This window comes from Chanodichthys erythropterus, chromosome 11 (genome assembly GCF_024489055.1).
Source record: "Chanodichthys erythropterus isolate Z2021 chromosome 11, ASM2448905v1, whole genome shotgun sequence".
Classification (NCBI taxonomy): domain Eukaryota; kingdom Metazoa; phylum Chordata; class Actinopteri; order Cypriniformes; family Xenocyprididae; genus Chanodichthys; species Chanodichthys erythropterus.
Window position 1 is genome coordinate 14,132,266 of NC_090231.1, and position 25,186 is coordinate 14,157,451.

Genomic DNA, 25,186 nt, shown 5'->3' on the forward strand with positions numbered 1-25,186 from the left:
TTTCTCATTCTAGTGACCTTATTCTCACAATTCTGTCGTTATTTACTCACCCTCATGTCGTTCTACACCGGTAAGATCTTCATTCATCTTCAGAACACAAATTAAGATATTTTTGATAAAATCTGATGGCTCAATGAGGCTTCCATTACCAGCAAGATAATTAACACTTTCAGATGCCCAGAAAGCTACTAAAGACATATTTAAAACAGTTCATGTGACTACAGTGTTTCAACCTTAATGTTATGAATTGACGAGAATACTTTTTGTGCGCCAAAAAATAACAACTTTATTCAACAATATCTAGTGACTTTGGCAGTTTGATACACGCTTCCAACCACTGATTTGAAACAAAAGATTCGTAAAGCTTCGAAGCGTCATGAAGCAGTGTTTTGAAATCGCCATCACTAGATATTGTTGAATAAAGTCGTTATTTAATTTTTTGGCGCACAAAAAATATTCTTAAGCTTCGAAGTATGGGAACAATTCTCACTTTTTAAACTAGTTGCTTATTAGCTTGCATATTGGCTGTTTATTAGTACTTATAAAGCACATATTAATGCCTTATTCTGCATGACCAAAATCTACATCCCTAAATCCTACCCCATACTTACATCTTATTCACTATTAATAAGCAGTAAATTAAGAGTTTATTGAGGTTAAAGTCGTAGTTAATAGTGAATGTGTTCCTCATACCAAAGTGTTACCTGTAACGAATCATCACTCGGGCATTGATCCATTTGCATGCTTTATTAGAAGAATCGTAGTAATACAGGCAGGGTCAGACAGGAGCAAACAGGTATGTAAGGAACAGGCAGAATCGTGGTCAGACAGGCAGTAAGTCAGGGCTGGCAGATAACACTCACAGAAACGGGAAAACAGGCAGACGTCAGAGGTAGGCGGCAATGGATCGTAGACGGGTATACAGGCAGACAGCAACAAGTAATCAAACAGGAAATAACGCTCGGAATTGTTCACCACGGCAAAACAAGACTTCGCGTCTGACAGGTGGATATGGCAGTCCTTTATAGTCCGGGTAATGTGATTCAGCTGCAGGTGTAATCAGTCCAAGGTACGGGCTTATGGGAAATGTAGTGTGGGTGAGTGTGTGTGCTAATATTCGGGTGATGGTTCCCTCCGATGGCCAGAGGAGGGAATCACGGAGTTCGTCTCCGTGACAGAGCCCCCCCCCCCTGCGAGCGCCTCCTGGCGCGAGGATGCTGGCGACGTCGCGGTCTTCCTCGAGGACGAGGGGCTGGCCTATCCGGATGGTTCGTGTGGAACTCTGCCACCAGGCTGGGGTCTAGGATATCATCCGAATTGACCCAGGAGCGTTCTTCCGGACCAAACCCCTCCCAGTCAACTAGGTACTGGAGTGTGCGACCGCGACGTCTGGAATCCAACAATTCTCGGACCTGATAGATCTCGTCACCGTCGACCAAGACGGGTGGGGGGCCCTCGTCACTGGACCTCTCCTCCCCCTCCTCGTGGGGGCCATCGGCGGGTTTGAGCAGGGACATATGGAAAGTGGGAGAAATACGATAATGGTTAGGTAATGCCAAACGGAATGAGACTGGTGTTATCTGGTGCGTGATTTGAAACGGGCCAACGTACCTTGGACTTAACTTCTTACATGGGAGTCGCAGGCGCATATCTCTTGTGGATAGCCATACCCACTGACCAGGGCGGTAAAGGGGTCAGAGGCGACGGTGGCGGTCAGCTTGTTCCTTCTGACGGCGAACAGCGTGTTGCAGGTGTGTGTGCGCTCTATCCTAGGTGGCTTCGCTACGGTTGAGCCAGTCGTTGACAGCTGGTACGTCGGTGGGCTCACCAGACCAAGGGAACAGGGGCGGTTGGAAGCCCAGGACACATTGGAACGGGGTTAAGCCGGTTGCTGGTTTACGGAGAGAGTTCTGGGCGTACTCAGCCCATAGGAGGTACCGGGACCAGTCGTCTTGATTGCCGTTGCAGTATGATCTGAGGAAGCGGGTGAGTTCTTGGTTAAGACGTTCGGTCTGCCCGTTGGACTGTGGATGGTACCCGGATGTGAGACTGACATTGATGTTTAGTGCTTGGCAGAAAGCGGACCACAGGCGAGATGTGAATTGCGAACCTCGGTCTGACACAATGTCCTCGGGTAATCCATATATACGAAACACCCACTGGCAGAGGTGTTCGGCAGTCTGCATAGCGGTGGGTAGTTTGGGTAATGGGATCAGACGACATGCCTTGGAGAAGCGATCCACTACTGTGAGTATGGTGGTGTAGCCGTTGGAAACAGGGAGATCAGTTATAAAGTCGACTGCGATGTGGGACCAAGGACGCTGGGGCACGGGTAGAGGATGCAGCAGACCGGCTGGGAGCTGATGAGAGGACTTATGACGGTTACAGATCGAGCAGGCTTTGACAAACTGAGTAGTGTCTTTCGATAGGGAAGGCCACCAGAAGCGGTTCTGTATGACTTGTATGGTAGCGGTGATGCCTGGGTGACCGACTGCTGGGGAGTTGTGAACCATCTCCAGTATCCGAGGGCGCAGAGCCGGTGGTACAAATGTTCTCTCCGGAGGACATTCTCGAGGGACCTCGATCTCTGCGTTGGCCTGTTCCAGTTCGGTCATAACGTCCCACTGTACAGGTGCGATAACAAGAGAAGATGGAATTATGGTTTCTGGGTCTTTGTGTTCTTGCTCACCTTCAAACTGACGCGAAAGGGCATCCGCTTTGGTGTTTCTTGAGCCGGGTCGATAAGTCACGGTGAAGTTGAAGCGTGAGAAGAAAAGGGACCATCGGGCCTGACGGGGGTTCAATCTCTTGGCGGTGCGGAGGTATTCGAGGTTCTTGTGGTCCGTTAGTATGACAAACGGATGCACGGCTCCTTCCAGCCAGTGACGCCACTCCTCAACAGCCGCTTTCATGGCCAGCAACTCCCGATCCCCGACATCGTAATTTCGTTCAGCAGCATTCAGTTTTCTGGAATAGTAAGCACAGGGAAACATTTTAGGAGGATTACCTTGACGCTGGGATAGGATGGCGCCGAGACCTGTGTTAGATGCGTCCACCTCGACTATGAATGGCAGTGACGGGTCGGGGTGGTGCAGTATGGGCACGGAGGTGAAGCGTTTCTTGAGCTGTTGAAAAGCGTGTAAGGCCTCAGGGGTCCATCTGAGTTGACTCTGACCTTTTCTGACCATACCTGTAAGAGGGTTGGCTATGGAACTGAAGTTGCGGATGAAGCGCCTGTAGAAGTTTGAAAAGCCCAGGAATCGCTGCATCTCTTTGACAGTCTGGGGCTGCGGCCATTTCAGGATAGTGTTTACCTTTCCCTCATCCATGGCGACGCCCTCGGGGCTGATGATGTACCCCAGGAATGAGATGGAGGACTTGTGGAAATCGCACTTCTCAGCCTTGGCATAGAGCTGATACTGGATGAGGCGCTTGAGAACCTGTCTGACCTGTTGCACATGCTCCTGCATGGTATCGGAGTAAATCAGGATATCGTCTATGTAAACAATAACAAAACGGTTAAGCATATCTCGGAACACGTCGTTTATGAACGACTGGAAGACAGACGGACTATTAACAAGCCCGAAGGGCATAACGAGATATTCGTAGTGTCCGGTGGCCGTTGAGAAGGCGGTTTTCCATTCGTCACCCTCCCGGATGCGAAGTAGGTTATAGGCACTCCGTAGATCGAGCTTGGTGAAGAATTTGGCTGTTCGGAGCTGTTCCAAGGCTGCAGGCACTAAGGGCAATGGGTAGCGAAACTTGACAGTTATATCATTGAGACCACGATAATCAATACAGGGACGCAGACCTCCGTCCTTTTTACTCACGAAGAAGAAGCCCGCTGAAGCGGGTGACGTGGAAGGACGGATGAATCCTTTCGCCAGTTCCTCCTCGATGTATTTCTTCATGGATTCTGACTCAGGTTGGGAGAGCGGGAAGATACGGCCCCTAGGAGGTGTTGTTCCTGGGAGAAGATCAATGGCACAGTCATATGGGCGATGCGGTGGTAATTGTGTGGCGCGTACTTTGCTGAATGCCAGCGATAGATCCTGATAATCTGAGGGGATTTGGAACTCGGAACCGGGTGAAGAGTCATCGGCCTGGACTGTTCTGAGGGGTAGAGAGGTGACAGGAGACAGACATTTGGTAAAACAATTCTTATCCCATTGCAATATTTGACCCTCTCTCCAGCAGACGGTGGGATTGTGCGTGCGGAGCCAGGGTAATCCGAGTATAATAGCCGAGGTTGAGGTGGGTAACACATGGAACTGTATGAACTCTGTGTGCAATATGCCAGTTTGCATGGTTAAGGGTTGGGTGATGGTGTTGACTCGTCCGGAGCCCAGGGGTCGCCCGTCTATGGCTTCCACTGTGAGGGGAGAAGAACATTCTATTAGAGGAATGTTGTGTAGCTGTGCGAACGCTTGGGAAATGAAGTTCCCCGCAGCCCCTGAATCCAGTAAAGCCGTGGTATTCATTTGAGTGTTCTGAATCTGGAGGGTTATAGGTACGGACACAGTTAAATCTGAGTGATAACAGGGATTGGATTCACTCACCATGCGCTGACTTTCAGGACGAGTGCGGACGGGACAAGTGTTACGAACATGACCGGGACTGCCACAGTACAAACAAAGTCTATTAGTCAGGCGGCGATTCCTCTCCTCCTCGGAGATGTGGTATGCGTTGATTTGCATGGGTTCTGGAGTTTCTGCTTCTGTCGGCTGAATGGGGCGGACATTACGTCTCTGGCCAGACTTGCGAGCTCGAATCAGGTTGTCCACGTGAATGGCGAGTTCGATATACTGGTCCAAGCTCTTCCCCTCATCTCGACATGCCAGCTCTGACTGTAATTCATGAGACAATCCGCGTCTAAAACAAACTTTCAGGGTATCACTCACCCAGTTGGTTTGAGCGGCGAGAGTGCGGAATGCCAGGGCATACTCAGCCGCCGTCCTTCTGCCCTGTGACAGCTCCATCAGTCGATCACCCGCTCCCTTCCCATCACTCGGGTGGTCGAACACCGCTTTAAACTGCTGCATAAAGTAATCGAACGTGGAAAAGGTGGACCCATTCTCCCCCCATATGGCAGTTATCCACTCTAGTGCCTTACCAGTAAGCAGAGAACAAACAAAAGCAATCTTACTGGTCTCCGTGGGATATAAAGCTGGTTGTTGATTAATGAAGAGGGAGCACTGGAGGATAAAGCCCTTGCACATGGCTGGATCACCGTCAAACTTTTCTGGCAGTGAGAGACGAGGGTTGCTAGGCGACGGCGTTCCTGCCGCGTGGTTAATGGCGGCCGCGGCGGGGGGAGAGGGCGCCGCTGGCGCGGGTATCTGCAGTCTCTGTAGTGCCTTAACTAGTTCCTCCGTGATGGAAGTGAGGCGATTAAGTTGATGTTGATGGGCGGCGAGCTGGCTGGCCTGAGCAGACATCGTAGCACACAGGTGGGTAAAAGCAGCTGGATCTTGTTCTGGCGAAGTCTTCTGTAACGAATCATCACTCGGGCATTGATCCATTTGCATGCTTTATTAGAAGAATCGTAGTAATACAGGCAGGGTCAGACAGGAGCAAACAGGTATGTAAGGAACAGGCAGAATCGTGGTCAGACAGGCAGTAAGTCAGGGCTGGCAGATAACACTCACAGAAACGGGAAAACAGGCAGACGTCAGAGGTAGGCGGCAATGGATCGTAGACGGGTATACAGGCAGACAGCAACAAGTAATCAAACAGGAAATAACGCTCGGAATTGTTCACCACGGCAAAACAAGACTTTGCGTCTGACAGGTGGATATGGCAGTCCTTTATAGTCCGGGTAATGTGATTCAGCTGCAGGTGTAATCAGTCCAAGGTACGGGCTTATGGGAAATGTAGTGTGGGTGAGTGTGTGTGCTAATATTCGGGTGATGGTTCCCTCCGATGGCCAGAGGAGGGAATCACGGAGTTCGTCTCCGTGACATTACCGAAGCTGCTTTAAAACAATCTGATTTGTTCTTAAAGGTGCCCTAGAATCAGAATTTGAATTTACCTCGGCATAGTTGAATAACAAGAGTTCAGTACATGGAAATGACATACAGTGAGTTTCAAACTCAATTGTTTCCTCCTTCTTATGTAAATCTCATTTGTTTAAAAGACTTCCGGAAAACACTCGGATCTCAACATAACACCGACTGTTACGTAACAGTCAGGATCATTAATATGTATGACCCCAATATTTGCATAATGCCAGCCCATTCAACGCATTAGACAAGGAAAGGCAGTATTAACGGCTGGATCTGTGCACAGACAAGGTAAGCAAGCAAGAACAACAGCGGAAAATGGCAGATGGAGCAATAATAACTGACATGATCCATGATATCATGATATTTTTAGTGATATTTGTAAATTGTCTTTCTAAATGTTTCATTAGCATGTTGCTAATACTGTTAAATGTGGTCAAAGTTACCATCGTTTCTTACTGTATTCACGGAGACGAGAGTCGTTGCTATTTTCATTTTTAAACACGTGCAGTCTGTATAATGCATAAACACAACTTCATTCTTTATAAATCTCTCCAACAGTGTAGAATTAGACGTTAGCCACATAGCATAGCCTCAAACTCACACAGAATCAAACGTAACCATCTAAATAAACTCACATAATTCGAAGCATGCATACAGCATGCATGATGAACATCTTGTAAAGATCCATTTGAGGGTTATATTAGCTGTGTGAACTTTGTAAATGCACTGTATTATAGTCGAGAACTCGTGTGGCAGAGGGAACGCATCTCTTAAAGGGGCCGTGCTGAAAAAATCAGTGCATAGTTAATGAAGCCCCAAAATAGGCAGTTAAAAAAATTAATAAAAAAAAATCTATGGGGTATTTTGAGCTGAAACTTCACAGACACATTCAGGGGACACCTTAGACTTATATTACATCTTGTAAAAAAAACAATCTAGAGCACCTTTAAGAGTCACTAACTAACATGTGCTTTTTTTTTAACTAAATGTGCTTTTTAAAAAAATCATATGTTGTAGCCAAATTCCAGGAATACAGTTGGAGAATCACAGAAAAAAATACATTTTGAAATTCCTATGCAGAAAATAATTCCAGAACCATGCCAAAAGATCCCATCCTCCAGTCTAAGTTTTTATAATTTCCCCCTCATTTTATTGTTATGCTAACCCTAAGTATGAACATTAATTATGCTTTTGCACTTAAATGCCTTTTAAATTGCACATTCAGTACTTACTCAGAAACTCTAGTGTCTCTGTGTCTGTGACATTTAAGTGCAAGTGAATCAGGCTCCTGGTGCCATGTTGTATTATTCAAAACAAGATGGATAACACAAACCCATCAGCAGTGACACTGATGACAGAAGCAGTCGAGATAGGGACCCTGAGCGCTCTCATACATGTTTATGCAAATCATACACGCCCACACTCAAACACACTTCTCCAGAGATGACAATAGGGATTGGATGATTGAAGATAAAAGTCTGACCTCTCTGATCAGCCTCCGTCAGCCTAAGATTTGCCTACTGCTTTTTACATGAAAGCCACGTGCTTGATACAGCGACAGTTAAATCAAGTAAGGCCTTGTCAATATTACAAGTGACACCACAAATTCTGTGACCTTCTCAAAAATCAAATCCAATTAATTCCTCTCACATCATCAACCCATGTCATGATTATTTTAATCACATATTCTGTGACTCAGTACAGAACATTAGAGGCTATTACAAACACAATACAGTTGAACTTTTGTAGTAGTTGAATAATGACTCAGACTTGTACACTAAAGAAAGACAATGTCCCGAACTGCTTATTAAAGGTGGCTCAGTGAATGCTTCACTCAGAGAAGCTGACAATCACAGCCGTCAATCATGATGTCACTCCCCTGTTTTTATAGCATCAAATAACTAACTAAAACCACACTTATTTAAAAAGAACACTTGAACTTACATCAACGTGATAAAAACTACATAAAATGACAGAAACCATCTTTGGAAAAGTGTAATTTAATTGTTTAGTTTGTCTCAAGTCCCATTACATTATTTAGAGAGGATGGGGTTTATGACCTATACTGGGACCAACCACCTGGGGGCGATCTAGACGCTTTGGCTTCACTTTTTTCAGGACTTGTGCAGCACAATTGTACGGAGCCTCACACATGACATACAAGAAAAAAAATTAAATCGTGCACACGATTTACTAATTTGTTCCCTCGATTGACTAAATCGTACACAGGATGTACTATTCCGTTTTCTCTATTTATAAATCATGCACATGATTTATAAATCGAGGGAATGAAATAGTAAATCGTGCGCACGTTTTAGTAAATCGAGGGAATGAATTAATAAATCGTGCGCACGATTTAGCCTACTATTTTTCCTGAATGTCATGTCCAGGGCTCTGTACGATTAATATCGGTAAATAGAGAAAAGTTGCTCCGACTCATTTGACGTGTATGGTGTGGGAGTGACAGAGTATTCACAACTAGTGAGAAAGGTTGACATGGAGCAGCTAAATCTACAACTTTTGTGGAATCACCTGTTTTTAAACAAATGTGACCCGTCACGGAAACAAGTCGGCAGTACAACTCTCGAGCAAAATGAGAAAGAAGCATTTTTTTAAAATTGGTGATTTTCGTTTCTTTGCAGAATCTGTTAGTTGAGATCATGAAGAAGCCTTTCCATGTTTGAGATAGCAGTATTGGTATATTTAAAAGCGTACATTTTGAGGTTGAAATCGGCTTGTTTTTCGTAGATTCTAGTAGGGGCGTGTCATGTCTGTGTGTATTTCCATACTGGGAAGCGTGGCTACTTATTATGCAGCGCCCTGGCCGGCTCTAGCTGATCAAAATTCAATGAAGAACCGTGGCCGTTACAGCAAAAATGTTTTGAAGTACTTATGAACAAGCGCTCACTGATTCTGAAGACGATCTGAGCGACGATGAAAGCGGCATAATAAGACATTACCTCTCTGGAGTCGGGTAACGCGCCGGCGCATTTTGCAGGATTTTTTTCACATTGCAGCAAAACAGACTTAAAATACTCCGTCATTTTTTGTCATAGAGACATAAGTAATATATCAATTGAAACTATAGAATGTCTTCTTTTATTTGTGTACACTCAAAAACAAAATGTTGTGCTTTTTGAAAAATAAAGAAAACTAACATGATGCGTGATCTCTCGTCTCCAATCTGATAGTTCTCAGAAAATGAACTGTAACTTAGTGAATACTAATCACGAAAAAATTATACTTATGTCTGAAAAAATGTTGAAATGTCAGGTTTTAAATCGTGTAAGTCAAATCGAAAACAAACTTTCTGTGTTTATGTAATCTGTATGGAAAGAGAGCCATGTCAGACGCCCGTGATTCAGCTCATTATCCGCTAATGCGGCCACGCCCATGGAGCCAGCGCTATTCAGACGCAAATTCAGTCAATACATGCAGACATTGTCTCAATCATGTATTTATTGTCTTGAAAAGTGTTTTGAATAGCCATAGTTAGCGATCTCTGGCCTTTGTTAGTTCAGTTAGTATCCTTTATTATTAATAGTATGCGGTCCATGCAGCTTTACAGGGGGTATGGCTTATCTAAATGAGATCTAAATGAGCCCTATTGTCACTCCCAGCAGGTGAGAACAGGTGAGAACTGCAACTTTAGACGCGTTTTTCTCCCTATAGAGCTTTCTTGAGTGCCTACCTTAAAATGGCCACAACTTCTCCAAATATTATCAGATTTTCATGTGTTACACATCGTTGGAAAGCTTGGAGACTACACTTTCAGAATCCGTGAATAACTCAAAATGCTCCAGAACCGACTTGTGTCCCTACTTTCCGTGACTGGTCACAAATGCCGAGTTCATTCCAAACTCTCAGAGGAGAGTCTGCTGGCATAAAGTGAACGCGAAAGAGCTCGTAATAAAAATACGTAATAAAAATAAAAAGACTGGCTTGGCTTTTCGGAGATGAAGAGAAAGAACCATATTCATCCGCACAGTCACTCAGAGCCAAAGCAGAACTAAAACAATGTTCTTCCGCGAATCAATATAAAACTCTGACATGTAGTTCTTCTCTGGTAAGTGGACTTGCTTGATAACAGACATGATTCAGTCTGTTAGAATTGTTGAGTCCACTGTAACAGATCCATCGACACTCATCTTTCTCAATTCAGTCATCTGCAATTGATATTTATTCATTCTGCATGCATTGTTGTTGTCTGTTGGTTTGATGTTCTTGTCTGTAATATTTTCTAAGCAAATTTTGTCGGCCTTTCCTTATGTGAGCATTTGAGCCTTTGTTGAGACTTTGCTGCAGTTGGTCATTAAACCATTTCTGATGTCTGTTGAAGTGGTCATTGACAGTGAACATGAGTGTGCATAATAAGCATGTTTGCTAGCTCTGTCAAAACTTGTCAAGTCACACCATCTGTTATGATGTAGTCTTGTCTCAGCCATGAGTTTACTAGCTTGCATAACAAACAGCTGCTAATTATATGTGGGTGTATTGGAAATACTTTCAAATTCTCAGTTCAGTCAGATTCTCTAGGCTGATTTTAGTCTTGCATAGACTGACGGCAGACGGTCTGGACACTATTGCAGCTTTTATTGGCCAAGGACCGCCCAAGAGGACGTTTGACTAACACAACCAATCACAGTTCGTTTTGTTCTGCATCCTGTTTAGGGCGTGGAAATGTAAAGTCGGTCTCTACAATGACAGACTGGTGTACATCTAATAAATTATTCATTCAAGAACATAGTGCAAGTTAACTGAAAGAATGGAGCCGTGAACTTCATATACTTTTGTAAGTCCACCTTTAAGTTGATGCTGGTAAGCGTTCATTGTCACAGTTGTAAACATGATGGCGTTCTTCTTCCATAAGGGGGTTTGGCGTTACAGCATTTGTTTCCAGGCAGACCGTTAAAGAACACGACACACAAGTCTCCTGGACATCCTGTAGAATTCAACCAACCAGATGACAACTTCAAAAATCATGAAATGTTTCCAGTTAAGCGTGCCAAATGCATCAGATGTTCAGCCAACGGTCCATTGGCGTGACGTCTGAGGCTGAGACTATGCTGATTGAAATCTATAACTCTTGAGCTCATGAGCCTATTTGAATAACTGGTAACACTTTACAATAAGGTACAGTTAGTTAATGTATTAACTAACATGAACTAACCATGAGCAATACATTTGTTACTGTATTTACTAATCATCGTTAATGTTAGTTTATGAAAATACAGTTGTTCATTGTTTGTTCATGTTAGTTCACAGTGCATTAACTAATGTTAACAAGCTTTTACTAATGTATTAGTAAATCTTGAAATTAAGATTAATAAATGCTGTATAAGTGCAGTTCATTATTAGTTCATGTTAACTAATGTAGTTAACTAATGTTAACTAATGAACCTTATTGTAAAGTCTTACCGAATAATTCATTTCTTAAAAAAAAAAGAAAAAAAAAGCAGTTCATAAAGTTTGTGGTGATGATATGAAACTGGATTGTATACAGTTATATAATATATTCCCCTTTTTTCATTTGAATACTTTTGAACTTTTGTATATTTATAGTATGTTTCCGTATTCTCGCATCACTTCCGGTCTTTTGTATGTGATTCGTTATAAAGCTGTTTTACTCAAGATGCCTTCAAAGAAGCGAGCAAAGAGCATAACCGATGTCTGTCGCATATGAAGATTTATATTTAAACGTTTTTTTTCTTTTTTTCCTTCTTACTAACATTTAGATATTTCGCATAATACGGCAACAATAAAAAGAACTAGCTAGGATAGCTTACTTAAAAGTCTATAGATAATGCCATCAGTTTATACTGCTGTTAACCCTTTTTCCGACAAGCGGATGGGATGAGACCTGATTTGTTCATGTGACATTCAGCATAAAGCCTGTAGTGGTGGGAAGTGACAGTGAATTTTACCAATAAAAATAAAATAAATCATGCTACACATACAGTAATCAGTTTTTTCACCAGTACATTTATTCAGCTATTTACTATTAGTAAAATAAATTACAGAAATGCATCTTTCGTCTTTTTTCCCCCACTGCTAAATTGGACTGCAAAATGCGTATAGTTTATATTTAGTAATTTTTTTAAAAATAAAATTTCCTTTTCTTTCATTCTTTTATATGATATTGTATCTTCTTGTAGTTGTACACTAAATTTCAAATGGAATAAAACTGAAATTTGAATCAAAGTTCACCCGAAACTGGAAGAATATTGTATCACTTCTGTGACTGACAGAAAAAGAAGCTTTGCTAGATGGTTTTTGGTGCTATAGGACACTGGAAAAGGACATTAGAGAGCGAAAGACTCGGATGAGGTCTGGGAAAGTGTCGATGGCACCATATCTGTGAACTGCTCTCACTGGGACCAGGCTCTCCATCTTCATTGAAGTCTGTACCAAGTGTAAATCCCTCTTTAAAAAAAAAAAAAAAAACCCTGGCAAGATGCCTCTCTTTCTCCCTGTCGCTCTGCTGTCGCCTCACTTTCTGGAGCATAAGCAACTAATCTCTATCTGTTTTGCAGTGATATGACAACCGAGCTATTGTCATTGTAAAGCCATCTGATTGGCCGAGCAGCTGTGTCTCATTCAGTATGTCTCCATGTCCTGTGTCTCTTAATTGCTTTAGGGGTTTCCACCACTCTAAAGATTTCCCTCAGTTCGACTCTGATCTGCTTTCTGTTCCACTTTCTGTTTCCTCTACATCTCTACTTTTCTTATCCTCTCATCTCTGTCTCAGCTTTTCTCACTTCATGAAGCGTGATGATGCTAGACCCAAATTTAGTTTTTCCAGGTATCAGTGCAGTATTTCACATTGACTTCTATTAAATGATATTTTTCCCTTAATCCTAAACCAACACCTTATATAAACCTTACTACATTTTTACATTTGCATTAAAGAGGTAGTTTAACAAATATATATATATATATATATATATATCTGTCATCATTTACTTGCCTTTATGTCATTCCAAATCTGTATGACTTTCTTTTTCTGCAAAATACAAAAGAAGATATGGAAAACTTTACAATAGGGTCCCATTATTAGTTAATGCATGAACTAACAATGAAAAATACATTTGGTACAGTATTTTTTCATCTTTGTTGGCATTAGTTAATAAAAAATGCATCTGTAAGTACATGTTAGCTCAGGTCCATTAAATAATGTTACCTTTGATTTTAATAATGTATCAGTAAATGTTGCAATTAACATTAACTACGATTAATGAATCCTGTAGAAGTATTGCTCAGTGTTTAGTTCATGTTAAATAATGTAGGCTAGTTAACTAATGTTTACAAATGAAACCTTATTGTAAGGTGTTGTTGAAGATATTTTGATAGAACTGTCTTTGGCCAAACAATGAAATTCAATGGGGACCAAATTCACTGAGGCATTTTTCAAAATATCTTCTTTTTCATTTGACAAAAGAAAGTCATACAGGCTTGGAACGACAGGAGGGTGAGTATAACAGAGTTTTATTTTTGTTTGAAATATCCCTTTAAGACATTGTCTGTTTCTCCCCGGTGATTTCAGGTTTTACTATCCATTCGAGGACATTTGGTCTCCACAATGTCGGCAAAACCTGAGCCACACATGCACACACAGCTGAGCTGGCTGCTTTTTTAGGCAATAACAAGACATGATTTGCTCCTCAGTGGACTGGAAGAGGCAATTACATTATCGGACCTTAGATGGATTTTAGAAATCGCCTGAATAACACTTCTGCTAAGCCTTTAATCCAAATCGTGATAATGGGATGGTCGACTCCCTCAGCATGTACTTTTATGAGACTTGACCTTCCTTTTACACTGCTGGACTGCAAGAAAGTTCTGGTCAGCCATGACTGGAAATGCATACATATCCGCACATAGTAGATATACACAAATTAGCTTGTTCAATTGGCAGAGTTGAACTATAGGTTATCCTTGGATCACCCTGTTTTCCATTATCCATGTCTCCTGGCTCCCTCCCCAACATTTCTGTCTCTCTCCTCTCTAGTCTATTTATTTCTACACTCCTCATCATGATCCTTTCATCTCGTGGTTATAAAATGTTTCTATAACAGCAGGCCTTTTTAATCATACAAAAAATAGCGTCTGCCTGTTAATCCTCTGACCAAATTAAGCATTTATGTAACACTCTTGAACACTTCAATTAAAAATAAAGAAATAAATCAAAAATTTTAAACGGCTCTTACTGAGGCTGGAAACTTGGCAATGGGATGAAAAACGCTCAAAGCGAACAAGTGAGAGAAAAACAATCCCTCACTCTCGTCCCTAATTCACATTGCAGAGTCTCGCAGAAGGACAACTTTCATAAGCGCTTTGATCTACTGGGAAAAACTAGTCAGAACTAATTCACAGACCAACTGTGATTCTCTCCATAATAGTGGCACAAATCATGTACACAAACAGATGAGGGAGAAAACCCCGTCTGAACCTCACTCTGCGCTGATCGGGTGTGCGCGCGCACACACACACACACACACACACACACGTGTATATATTTATATATATACACTGTTGTTCAAAAATATGGGCTTAGTAAATTTTTTCAATGTTTTTGAGTTTAATAAAAAAAAAGTGACATTAAAGCAGTCTCTATCACCCTTAGTTCAAGCCAGGGTTGCCAGGTCCGCAGTTAATCCCTAGTGGTGTTCTAATGAAAACGACACAACATTTTTCCAGCTGGGATATGATTACAATTCGCATTTTTTGGCGGGGTTCCCCCTGTAAAATTCACATTCCAGAGGCTAAATATGTTATGCTAATGTTATTTGGGGTTGATTCAACCCGCGGACATAAAAAACAACTCGCGGCAACAGTGTAAAAAAGTAGCCTAGCCGGGAAAACCGTGGACTTGGCAACACTGCGAGGGAGACACATACCCTCTTTTGTCAACTTTCAACCAATTCTGTCCTGATTCCTTTGAGGGGAGGGTTTATGGGCGGGTAAATGTATGTTTTTTTTTTTTTTAAAACCTTTCGATCTAATTGACGAAATAAACTCATGCAATTTACACTGAACATAATTATAAATGCAACACTTTTGTTTTTGCCCCCATTTTTCATGAGCTGAACTCAAAGATCTAAGACTTTTTCTACATACACAAAAGGTCTATTTCTCTCAAATATTGTTCATAAATCTGTCTAAATCGGTGTTAGTGACCCTTCCCATTTGATGTCGCAAGTTTTGAGGCAGCGTGCAATTGGCATGCTGACTGCAGGAATGTCCACCAGAGCCGTTGACCATGAATTGAATGTTCATTTCTCTACCGTAAGCCGTCTCCAAAGGCGTTTCAGAGAATTTGGCAGTACATCCAACCGGCCTCACAACCGCAGACTAAGTGTAACCACACTAGCCCAGGACCTTCTCATCCAGCATCTTCACCTCCAAGATCGTCTGAGACCAGCCGCCCAGACAGCTGCTGCAACAATCGGTTTGCATAACCAAAGAATTTCTGCACAAACTGTCAGAAACCGTCTCGGGGAAGCTCATCTGCATGCTCGTCGTCCTCATCGGGTTCTCGACCTGACAAGAGTTTGTCATCGTAACCAACTTGAGTGGGCAAATGCTCACATTCGATGGTGTCTAGCACTTTGGGGAGGTGTTCTCTTCACCGATGAATCCCGGTTTTCACTGTACAGGGCAGATGGCAGACAGCGTGTATGGCGTCGTGTGGGTGAGCGGTTTGCTGATGTCAGTGTTGTGGATCGAGTGGCCCATGGTGGCGGTGGGGTAATGGTATGGGCAGGTGTATGTTATGGACAATGAACACAGGTGCATTTTATTGAAGGCATTTTGAATGCACAGAGATACCGTGACGAGATCCTGAGGCCCATTGTTGTGCCATTCATCCACGACCATCACCTCATGTTGCAGCATGATAATGCACAGCCCCATGTTGCAAGGATCTGTACACAATTCCTGGAAGCTGAAAACATCCCAGTTCTTGCATGGCCAGCATACTCACCGGACATGTCACCCATTGAGCATGTTTGGGATGCTCAGGGTCGGCGTATACGACAGCGTATTCCAGTTCCTGCCAATATCCAGCAACTTTGCACAGCCATTGAAAAGGAGTGGACCCACATTCCACAGGAATTCCAACCTGATCAACTCTAGGAGATGTGTTGCACTGCGTGAGGCAAATGGTGGTCACACCAGATACTGACTGGTTTACATTTCTCATCTACAAACCAAACTTAGGTCTTCAGCCGACAAAGGTCCCATAATGTTTACGCGTTAGGTCAGTAGTTGGAGTCTTTTGTGGCTGTTCGAACACATTCGACCACATGAGCGTCTACACTACGAAATGCATTTTCAGCTACCTCTGGAAGTGGTCGAAAGTGGACAAGCTCAAAATATTTTAGACCCCATTTACACCTGTATTTAGCGTCGTCCACTTGTGATCTGATCGATCAAAGCACATCTTAATACCAGCTAAAAAGGGCCTTACTCTGTGAAGTTTTTGTGGTAAAGTAAATTATGGAAAATTTTTCTTATCTATAACTGAATGTTTCTATCACTATCTTTCTTTCTCGTCTCCTCTCTTTGATCACCCATATCTTCTCTCTGTCTGTCTCAACTGAGCTCCGTTTATCCCTCACACTTAAATCAGTGTTCTTTTGATTGACAGCTCAACAGATGGGCCCTGTATTATCCCATTAAGTAGACACTGAAACAGCTGGAGTCATCTCTTTAAAGCATAAAAACACACACGCATCTGGACACTGGGAGCGGACGGCGCTCTATGATCCACTTATGATCCCCCTGCAGTTTGTCATCAGGCTGCAAAGGCGGATGTGTCTCTTCTTTCCACCCCACGGGTGAGTGCCGGATTGAGCGATGTACTGCTCACAGAGCTGTAATATATTGCACAATGACTCTCATCAGTTCATTTACTGGGTGAGCAGAGATTGAGATGTTATATTATGTAGCCATCCTGCTATCTGCCAGCTAATAACTAGCTGCAGGCTAGACAGACTGGACACAAAAAATAAAATTGCACACTTGCTTATGGTCGCATTCAATGATGATTTCTCTTATTACAGGGTTTTTTTAGTGTCAACTGAGATCAATTCAAGACATGCAAATCTGATTACATGTGGAGCATGTGCATTGATAGATTCCCATAAGTCTTGAAGTGTAGCACAGCTTCATGACTGTTGTTCTTTACTGTATGTTGGAAAAATGTAACACACAGGTATATATTGGTTATGCCAACATTTAGCATGGTTGTTCTTGCTGGTTTTGGGTTTTAAAGGTTAGTTCACCACAAAATGAAAATTACTTACCTTCATGTCATTCTACACCCACAAGACTTTTGTTCATCTTCGGAAGACAAATGAATGCTGTCAGATTCCTTTTCATTGACTGCCTTTGTAACTACCACTTTGATGCTTCAAAAACTTCATAAAGAGATCAGAAAACTAATCCATATGAATCTAACGGTTTAGTCCAAATTTTCTGAAGAGAATCGATCACTTGTTATGAAAATATTTAATTTAGGCTTTTACTCGCTTTAACCTAACTCGAATAACGCACAAGAACAAACCTTTTCCAGAAGTTGAAACGTGCTGCATAACCAATGAGGTTCATTCTCGTGTGTTACGCAGCAGAGATTGTCATCTAGTGGCTTTGTTTGCCCGTTTGAGCTTCTGAAAGAGGTTTGCTAGAGGTTAAATCATTTCATCATAACAAGCGATCGATTCTGTTCAGAAAATTTGGACTAAACCGCTCAATTCATATGGATTAGTTTTCCGATCTCTTTATGAGGTTTTTGAAGCATCAAAGTGGTAGTTACAAAGGTAGTCAATGGAAGGAAATCTGACAGCATTCTGTCATCAAAAAGATCTTCATTTGTTTTCAAAAGATGAACGAAAGCCTTACGGGTGTGGAACGACATGAGAGTGAGTAATAAATGGCAGAATTTTCATTTTGGGGTGAACTAACCCTTTAATTCTACCACTTAGGAGCCAGGATGGAGAAATTGCTCAACCTGGACAAAAGCGTAATGGACTGATGGTTGCTCATTTGAGTCTTGTAAAGAACACGCCATGAACTATTGCCACTGAGCCCTTGAGCGAAGCACTTAACCCCGGAATGTTCCACATGAATTGTTCCTGCAATAAGTGTACTGTAAGAGGCTTTGGATATAAGCATCTGCTAAATCAGGGGCTTTTCAAACTTTTTAATGTCAAGGACCCTTTCATAAAATTGAAACCCATTGTTTATATACTGTGCATTTATTTTTTTATTCATTTATTTAGATTTATTTAAATTATATTTTTTAGAATAAAATCTACAGTAGTGTCCAAAAGTGATGTCGGGAGGGGATATATTGTTATTAACCCTAACCATCAAAATTTGGCATTTGTCTGACAACATTTGGCAGAAAAGGAAAACTACAGCTACAGGTTTTGTTTTACTATGTAAAAAAAAATGCATAGAAAATGCTGAATAAAATTCGGGAAAATGTGCAAAATTATTCTGTTCAAATTCATTTAAAGTGAAATTTTTGTGAGTTAGTGAGGTTACTGAGATCTGAACGCACTCTGACAATGGTAGTGATTTCTCACACTCATTGAAGCAAAGTGCGAGACATCACTTCCGTCATCAGAATGCGTTTTCTGACCTCAGTAACCAGATGCGCAGGGCAGTTGGACATAGTGGTGTTTAAGAGGTAAACAATTATATAAATACTGTTCGGTTTCTCGCACAAACCGATCGTTTCGTGTCTTAGGACATCAATGTGTCGTCACGAGCCGCAGGGTTTAATTTGGATTTGTCTGTGCATGTTTTTTTTACTCTTACAGATGAAGTTCCCATTGACATGCATTATACGACTGACAGAACGCAATGGTTGGAGTTCAAAATCATCATTTGTGTTCTACTGAAGAAACAAAGTCACGTACATCTTGGATGCGCTCGGGGTAAGCAGATAAACGTCACATTTTCATTTTTGGGTGAACTATCCCTTTAAGTTCCCTTTAACAGCACACCCCCACCCCTCAATTTTTTCCTCTCTTGATTTTTCTAGGACCACCTTCTTGCTTGAAAACCCTTGTACTAAATTGTGCTACTTAACTACTCTTAGAAGAAGATATGACTTCTAGAAGTGGATGCTTGTAGCGGCCTGATTCGTGTATGGCTTGATGAAAGAATAAGGATAAGGCCATTTGTTGGTGTTAAGTTGATTTCCAGCAGGGAAGAGACCTGAGCAGAACTCTGAGTAGCAGGCAGAGAGCTGATAGCAAAGGGATGCAAGCACATGGCAGCAAGCATCCACTGCATGCATGACCTGCATCCTGTAAAGACACGCTGGAGCGTGCACATGCACACACAAACACAATTCTGCACACACATGCATGAACATTCACACCTCATCAACACAAACATGTACGCACACCACCTCCAGCGTGCCTGTAGCGCTTTGTTCCTGTGGAATGCTGAGGCTGCTTCTCTCTTCTTCTCGTTTGTCTGTGCTGGGTACCTCAATGAGGAACTTAGCTGAATTGAGGACTAGCTCATCCTTGTGAATCTTTAATGCTGTTTTCTTCTTTGTTCAGCGGATTCTGTGTTTTGTAGTGTGAAACAGTGAGAGAGAAATAGAAGCCTCTGCACTGGCTGAGATAACTTCTCAAAATAAAAGTCACTACAAGACTCAAGTTCACTCAAGTGCAATTCAATTCTGTAAAACAGAGAAGGGTGTCTTTAGAAACCTGATACTAGTACTGTTGTGTATATACTTAAGCCCTCATATGAACCTTTATTAAAATTATGGTTCCGTGGGTGGAAACATGTGAAATTACATACTGACTGAGTAGGTACTACATTTGAATTTAAATCTATTTTGCAACCGTTAAAAAAGTATGGCTGTGTCTGAATCACATAATCTCTTGAGTAGGTACTTATTTTGAATAACAAGTACTTTGCATGCACTAAAAAGTATGTTCTATATAGTATGAATGTAATCTAGACATACTGCATTCATCATGTTGTCATAATTACATGACCTACCAGTATCAGTTGCGTCATTTCCCCGCCATTCATAAATCCTCTCCTGTGGCCTCATGGGATAGTAAAGTGTCCACCGTATGCACACTTCAGAATCTAGCCGGAAGTAGTCGATCATCCAGGTACTTTTTCTCTACTGTTTTATGAGTACTGTAAATTTGGACATAGTACTTTTTATCACATACTGTTTATTGCCTACTATATAGTAGGGAAGTATGCGATTTTTGCCATAGCCTATGTTCTGTATAGGATGAATATGGGTAGTATGAATGAAATTCAGTCATATGATCATGTTGTCATTTATCATATGTCCTACCAGTGTCAGTTGCGTCGCTTCGCTGACACTCATAAATCCTCTCCTTTGGTCTCATGGGATAGTAAAGTGTCCATTAAATATATAAGTATTTTGAGAGCGTAGAGAGACCGACTCAATTAAATTGAGTTTGTGGTGCTTCATGGGAGTGGGCGGAGCTAAAGAGCTCTTGGTGCATTTTGCTTGTTTCAACTCTCTGATTGGTTAAATTTTCTGTACAGCATCATGGGTAATGTAGTTTTTCACCAGGAATTCTGCTGTTAAACATGATTATTTTACAAATATGCTGAAATAATGTGGGCTGACAGTTTAAGCATAAGCAAATACTGTCGAATAGCAATATCGTAGCTCAAGGTCTGTCTTTAATGGCTTATAATAGAGATGAGAAGATTACCAGTTTCACGATAAACCACGATAAAATGTCTTTGATTATCATTAAAACTGTGTCTGATTATCGCGATTTTGAAAACTTGCGGCAAATCCTGTCTAGGCAGCATCAGTCTGACGGAGACGCAGACTTTTGTACGAGAAGACATGATGGAAGGCAGTCACAGCGCTCCGGAGATTCATCCCTCAAAAATCCTCCATTCCACGACTCCAGCTTCTCAGCAACGTCCGATATTGTATATACTATATTGTGTTATTGTTACAGGGGTCATGAACTGCTTGGTTTATTGTTTTATAATGTTTCCTAGGGTGCACTTATAATGTTAGAATGCTTTTTACATCCAAAATTGTCATAATTCATGAATACAATTTTTCCTACCCTGATTTTAGCCTCTGATTTGAACGCTCCGTTTTAAGGGGTGTGTCTGCTGTGAGACTTCAGTGTAAATGCCCACTGCTGTGATTGGCTAACATCTTTGCATATGAAAATATCCAAGTATTACTCTCTCTTTTACTATTACAGCTCTAAGGTTAACTAATCGTGAAAAGTGTTGCATTATATTTAGATGGCAGCATGAAAGGTTGCAGAGATAAACATTGTAGCCGATCACAGACATGTTGTTGAGCGCATAAAAGCCACGATGTCATTGCAACTCAATTTCTGTACACTAACAAATGCTTTCATCTTCACTAACAGTGCAAACGCGATATAACTAAAAGATTCGTTGAATAAAACGGGAGTTTTGCGCATCAGTCACTGATAAACTTGTGCTGTTTGATTGACAGCGATTACAAAGGGCGCCTTCTTTGAGCTTTCTTTATATAATTTAATCACCGTTAAAGAACAGATTATTTTCATCCTACTAAGAGAAACAACGCAAATTAACGTTTAGTCACTGGTTTGATTTACTGACACACAGACAAAGAACATCTGACTGTACGTGAATCATTACATATCAGATCAGGCATTAGAATTAACACAGTTACTTACATGTTGTTTCTTTACTGTAGAGCCCAGGCACTGCACAATATTTTGTAATCCTCAACGGCATGTTTATTGCTTGGTAGCTCGATCTGGTTTAGCACCACAAATGTTACTTATGCGCAATTCGGTGGGCGGGGCTAAACAGGCAGTGATTAAGTAGGCATTGATCATCTTCTGCGGAGGCGGTGCTTGCTGCCCTTTGACGTCATAGATCCCCACTTTGAAAATCCTGTCGTTTTCTGGGTCTGGTGTCAATTAAAGCTTTTATTGGACTAACAAGGAAGTTTTCAGCTCTAAAACTTACAGGATATGCTTATAGTATGATGACCTCTTATATGTCAAAAGTTAAGGAAAATTTGATTTCTCCTGTCATGTCCCTTTAAGCCTCACTAAGCATAAAAAAACATTGTAAAGCACCAGGAAGTTTTCGTGCAAGACATATGAAGCCATTCGATAGCTTAAAGGAACACTCCATTTTTTTTAAAAATAGGCTCATTTTCCAACTCCCCTTGAGTTAAACAGTTGAATTTTACCGTTTTCGAATCCATTCAGCCGATCTCCGGTTCTGGCGGTACCACTTTTAGCATAGCTTAGCATAGTTCATTGAATCTGATTAGACCGTTAGCATTGCGCTTAAAAATGACCAAAGAGTTTTGATATTTTTCCTATTTAAAACTTGACTCTTCTGTAGTTACATCGTGTAATAAGACCGGCGGAAAATGAAAATTTGTGATTTTCTAGGCTGATATGGCTAGGAACTATACTCTCATTCAGGCGTAATAATCAAGGAACTTTGCTGCCGTTCCATGGCTGCAACAGTGCAATGATATTACGCAGCGCCTCTCACAAACGTCTCCATGGTTGCAAGGCACGTTCCCTGTGCAAGCAGGGGCTCACAGGTGCTGCGTAATATCATTGCACTGCTGCAGCCATGGAACGGCAGCAAAGTTCCTTGATTATTACGCCTGAATGAGAGTATAGTTCCTAGCCATATCAGCCTAGAAAATCACAACTTTTTATTTTCCGTCGGTCTTAGTACACAATTTAACTACAGAAGAGTCAAGTTTTAAATAGGAAAAATATCGAAACTCTTTGGTCATTTTTAAGCGTGATGCTAACGGTCTAATCAGATTCAATGAACTATGCTAAGCTATGCTAAATGTGGTACCGCCAGAACTGGAGATCGGCTGAATGGATTCGAAAACGGTAAAACTCAACTGTTTAACTCTAGGGGAGTTGGAAAATGAGCCTATTTTCAAAAAAAGAGGAGTGTTCCTTTAATGTTGAAAATTAATGTTTGTTTTGTTTTCTAAGTGTGCGCAGCTCTGAAAGCAGGATGGATTCTGCTTGGCTGTCATTGTTTTTAACCAATCATGAGCTAGAAAAAAAAAATTCTGACAGTGATTCCAAAGATATAATTTATCTGTGCCATTATTGTTTTTGTTGTGGTGCTCTGCTATTCTTTTATATGTAGAACAATTTTCAGAATCTTTATCGTTATAGTTATCATCCTTGGTGTGAACGGGCCTTTAGTTAGCTACTAACTGTACAGTTTAAGTGTGTCTACTGTACAGTTTAACTTATTGCGTTTTATGGGTTTTTCTTTCTCAGAAGCTGCTGCTGAGCCATTGCTCCATCTGAGATGTAACTCACCAGGGCTCCTTCCTCCCACAGAACAATCAGAGCAGTGTTCCCACTGAGTTATACCATTATCTACAATTTGCTGCTTCTCCACCATATACCAGAAGGATTGTGACTAAAATGAGGTAACGCATTTCTTGTGTTGTGATTGGATTTTGTGAGCATGCATCTCTTAAACCTTCCTTTAGAATTGCACATATGTAATTTGTGAAAAAACCAACACTGTAAAGTGTTACAATGGAAGTTGACAGGCAATGACATTTTCTTTTGACCTCTTCAGTATCTACACTACTATTTCAAAGTGTGAGCATTTAGCCATTCTACTAATGATAAGTAACTTTGCAACTACATGTCAACTAACTCTCATTATTAGAGTAGTAGTAGACTGTGCTTAATATCAGCTAAGAACTTTATTTTGATGCTCCCCCAACAGACATTCTACTGACTAAAAGTTGCAACTACATGTCAACTTATTCTACTAACCTGAACCTAACAGTCTACTAATAGGGTACAAAAGGGCTAAAGGCGTAACAGGGTAAAAGGCGCATTTGATTTTACTTTCCTCTAAACCACTAGATGGCAAAAAAAAAAAATTGCAGCACTTTCCTTAACATCCATTCATTCAAAATGCTTTTGGAAATTTGGTTGTGTTCAAAGTGTTCGTTGTTAGTCGCAAACAGCACAGCAGCTCCAGACAATCAAAACCCAGTGTACTCACATGATAAGCGGGATTAAAGCAGTCTCTGCGTCTGTTTTCAGGCCTTCCCACTTAGCTCCCTCCAGCACTGGAAAGCTTTTCTAATATTAACGCGAGTCCTAGAGCGCTTGCCCAGTCATAAACCTTAATTCCAATGATATTCTTTTGAGCTCTTTTGTATTGTGTCTTATCTCTCATTCTGCAGTTTTTTTTTTTTTATTATTTTCAAATCTCCCTCTTGCTCTTTCTCTCTCATCGACTGCCATACGCTCCCTCATGCAGAATGGTTAGACGTTTGTTGTTGGTGTCGGCCTGACTAACTTCCATACAGTGTATTTGAAATATCTCTGAGTCCCCCTTTAATAACAGAAGAATATGTAATTTGTGTAAAAAGTGCCGCTGCTGTTGGGGCAAAAGACACAATAATTAACATGATAATAAAGAGCTGACCGACTTCTCCTTTTGTTGACATGACATGGTTAGATTCAGACGGTAAATATCATATATTAAGTTAGGTGTCCAATGGTAATGATAAGGATAATCACCATATTTACAATGAAACCTTCATATTTAAAAAATATGATATTAGTTATATCATATAATAAAATATATGTATTGTTACTGCTGTAAAACTATATTAAATTATGGAATTTCATTCAATGCTTTCAATAATTTGTAAAATATATTTTTATATTGACGTATTTTAATGACAGTATATTTATTGAACAAAAATGAATTATTTTATTTATCAAAATAAACAGAAAATAGTGCAAACTATAAACTATTACCTTAGATATTATTCAAAACATATTATTCTAGATGAAGTATTTGTGTAAAATCTTTGTGCATTTTGCCCCATGTTGGTGAGCCATAAAATTTAAGTCAAGTCAAATTTATTTATATAGCACTTTTACAATTGGTAATTGTTTCAAAGCAGCTTTACATATTAGAAGCACAGAAAAAAAAAGGGAAGTGGTTAAAAATAAGCTGTACAAACAAGCGTGGTAATATGTGACATATACAAGATGGTGCTACATTAAGCCAATGTCGGCTGACTCCCAGGGGTGGAAAAAAACCCTAGGAGAAAAACAGCGTGCTAGCACTGGGAAAAAAGTCCTAGGAGGGAAAAA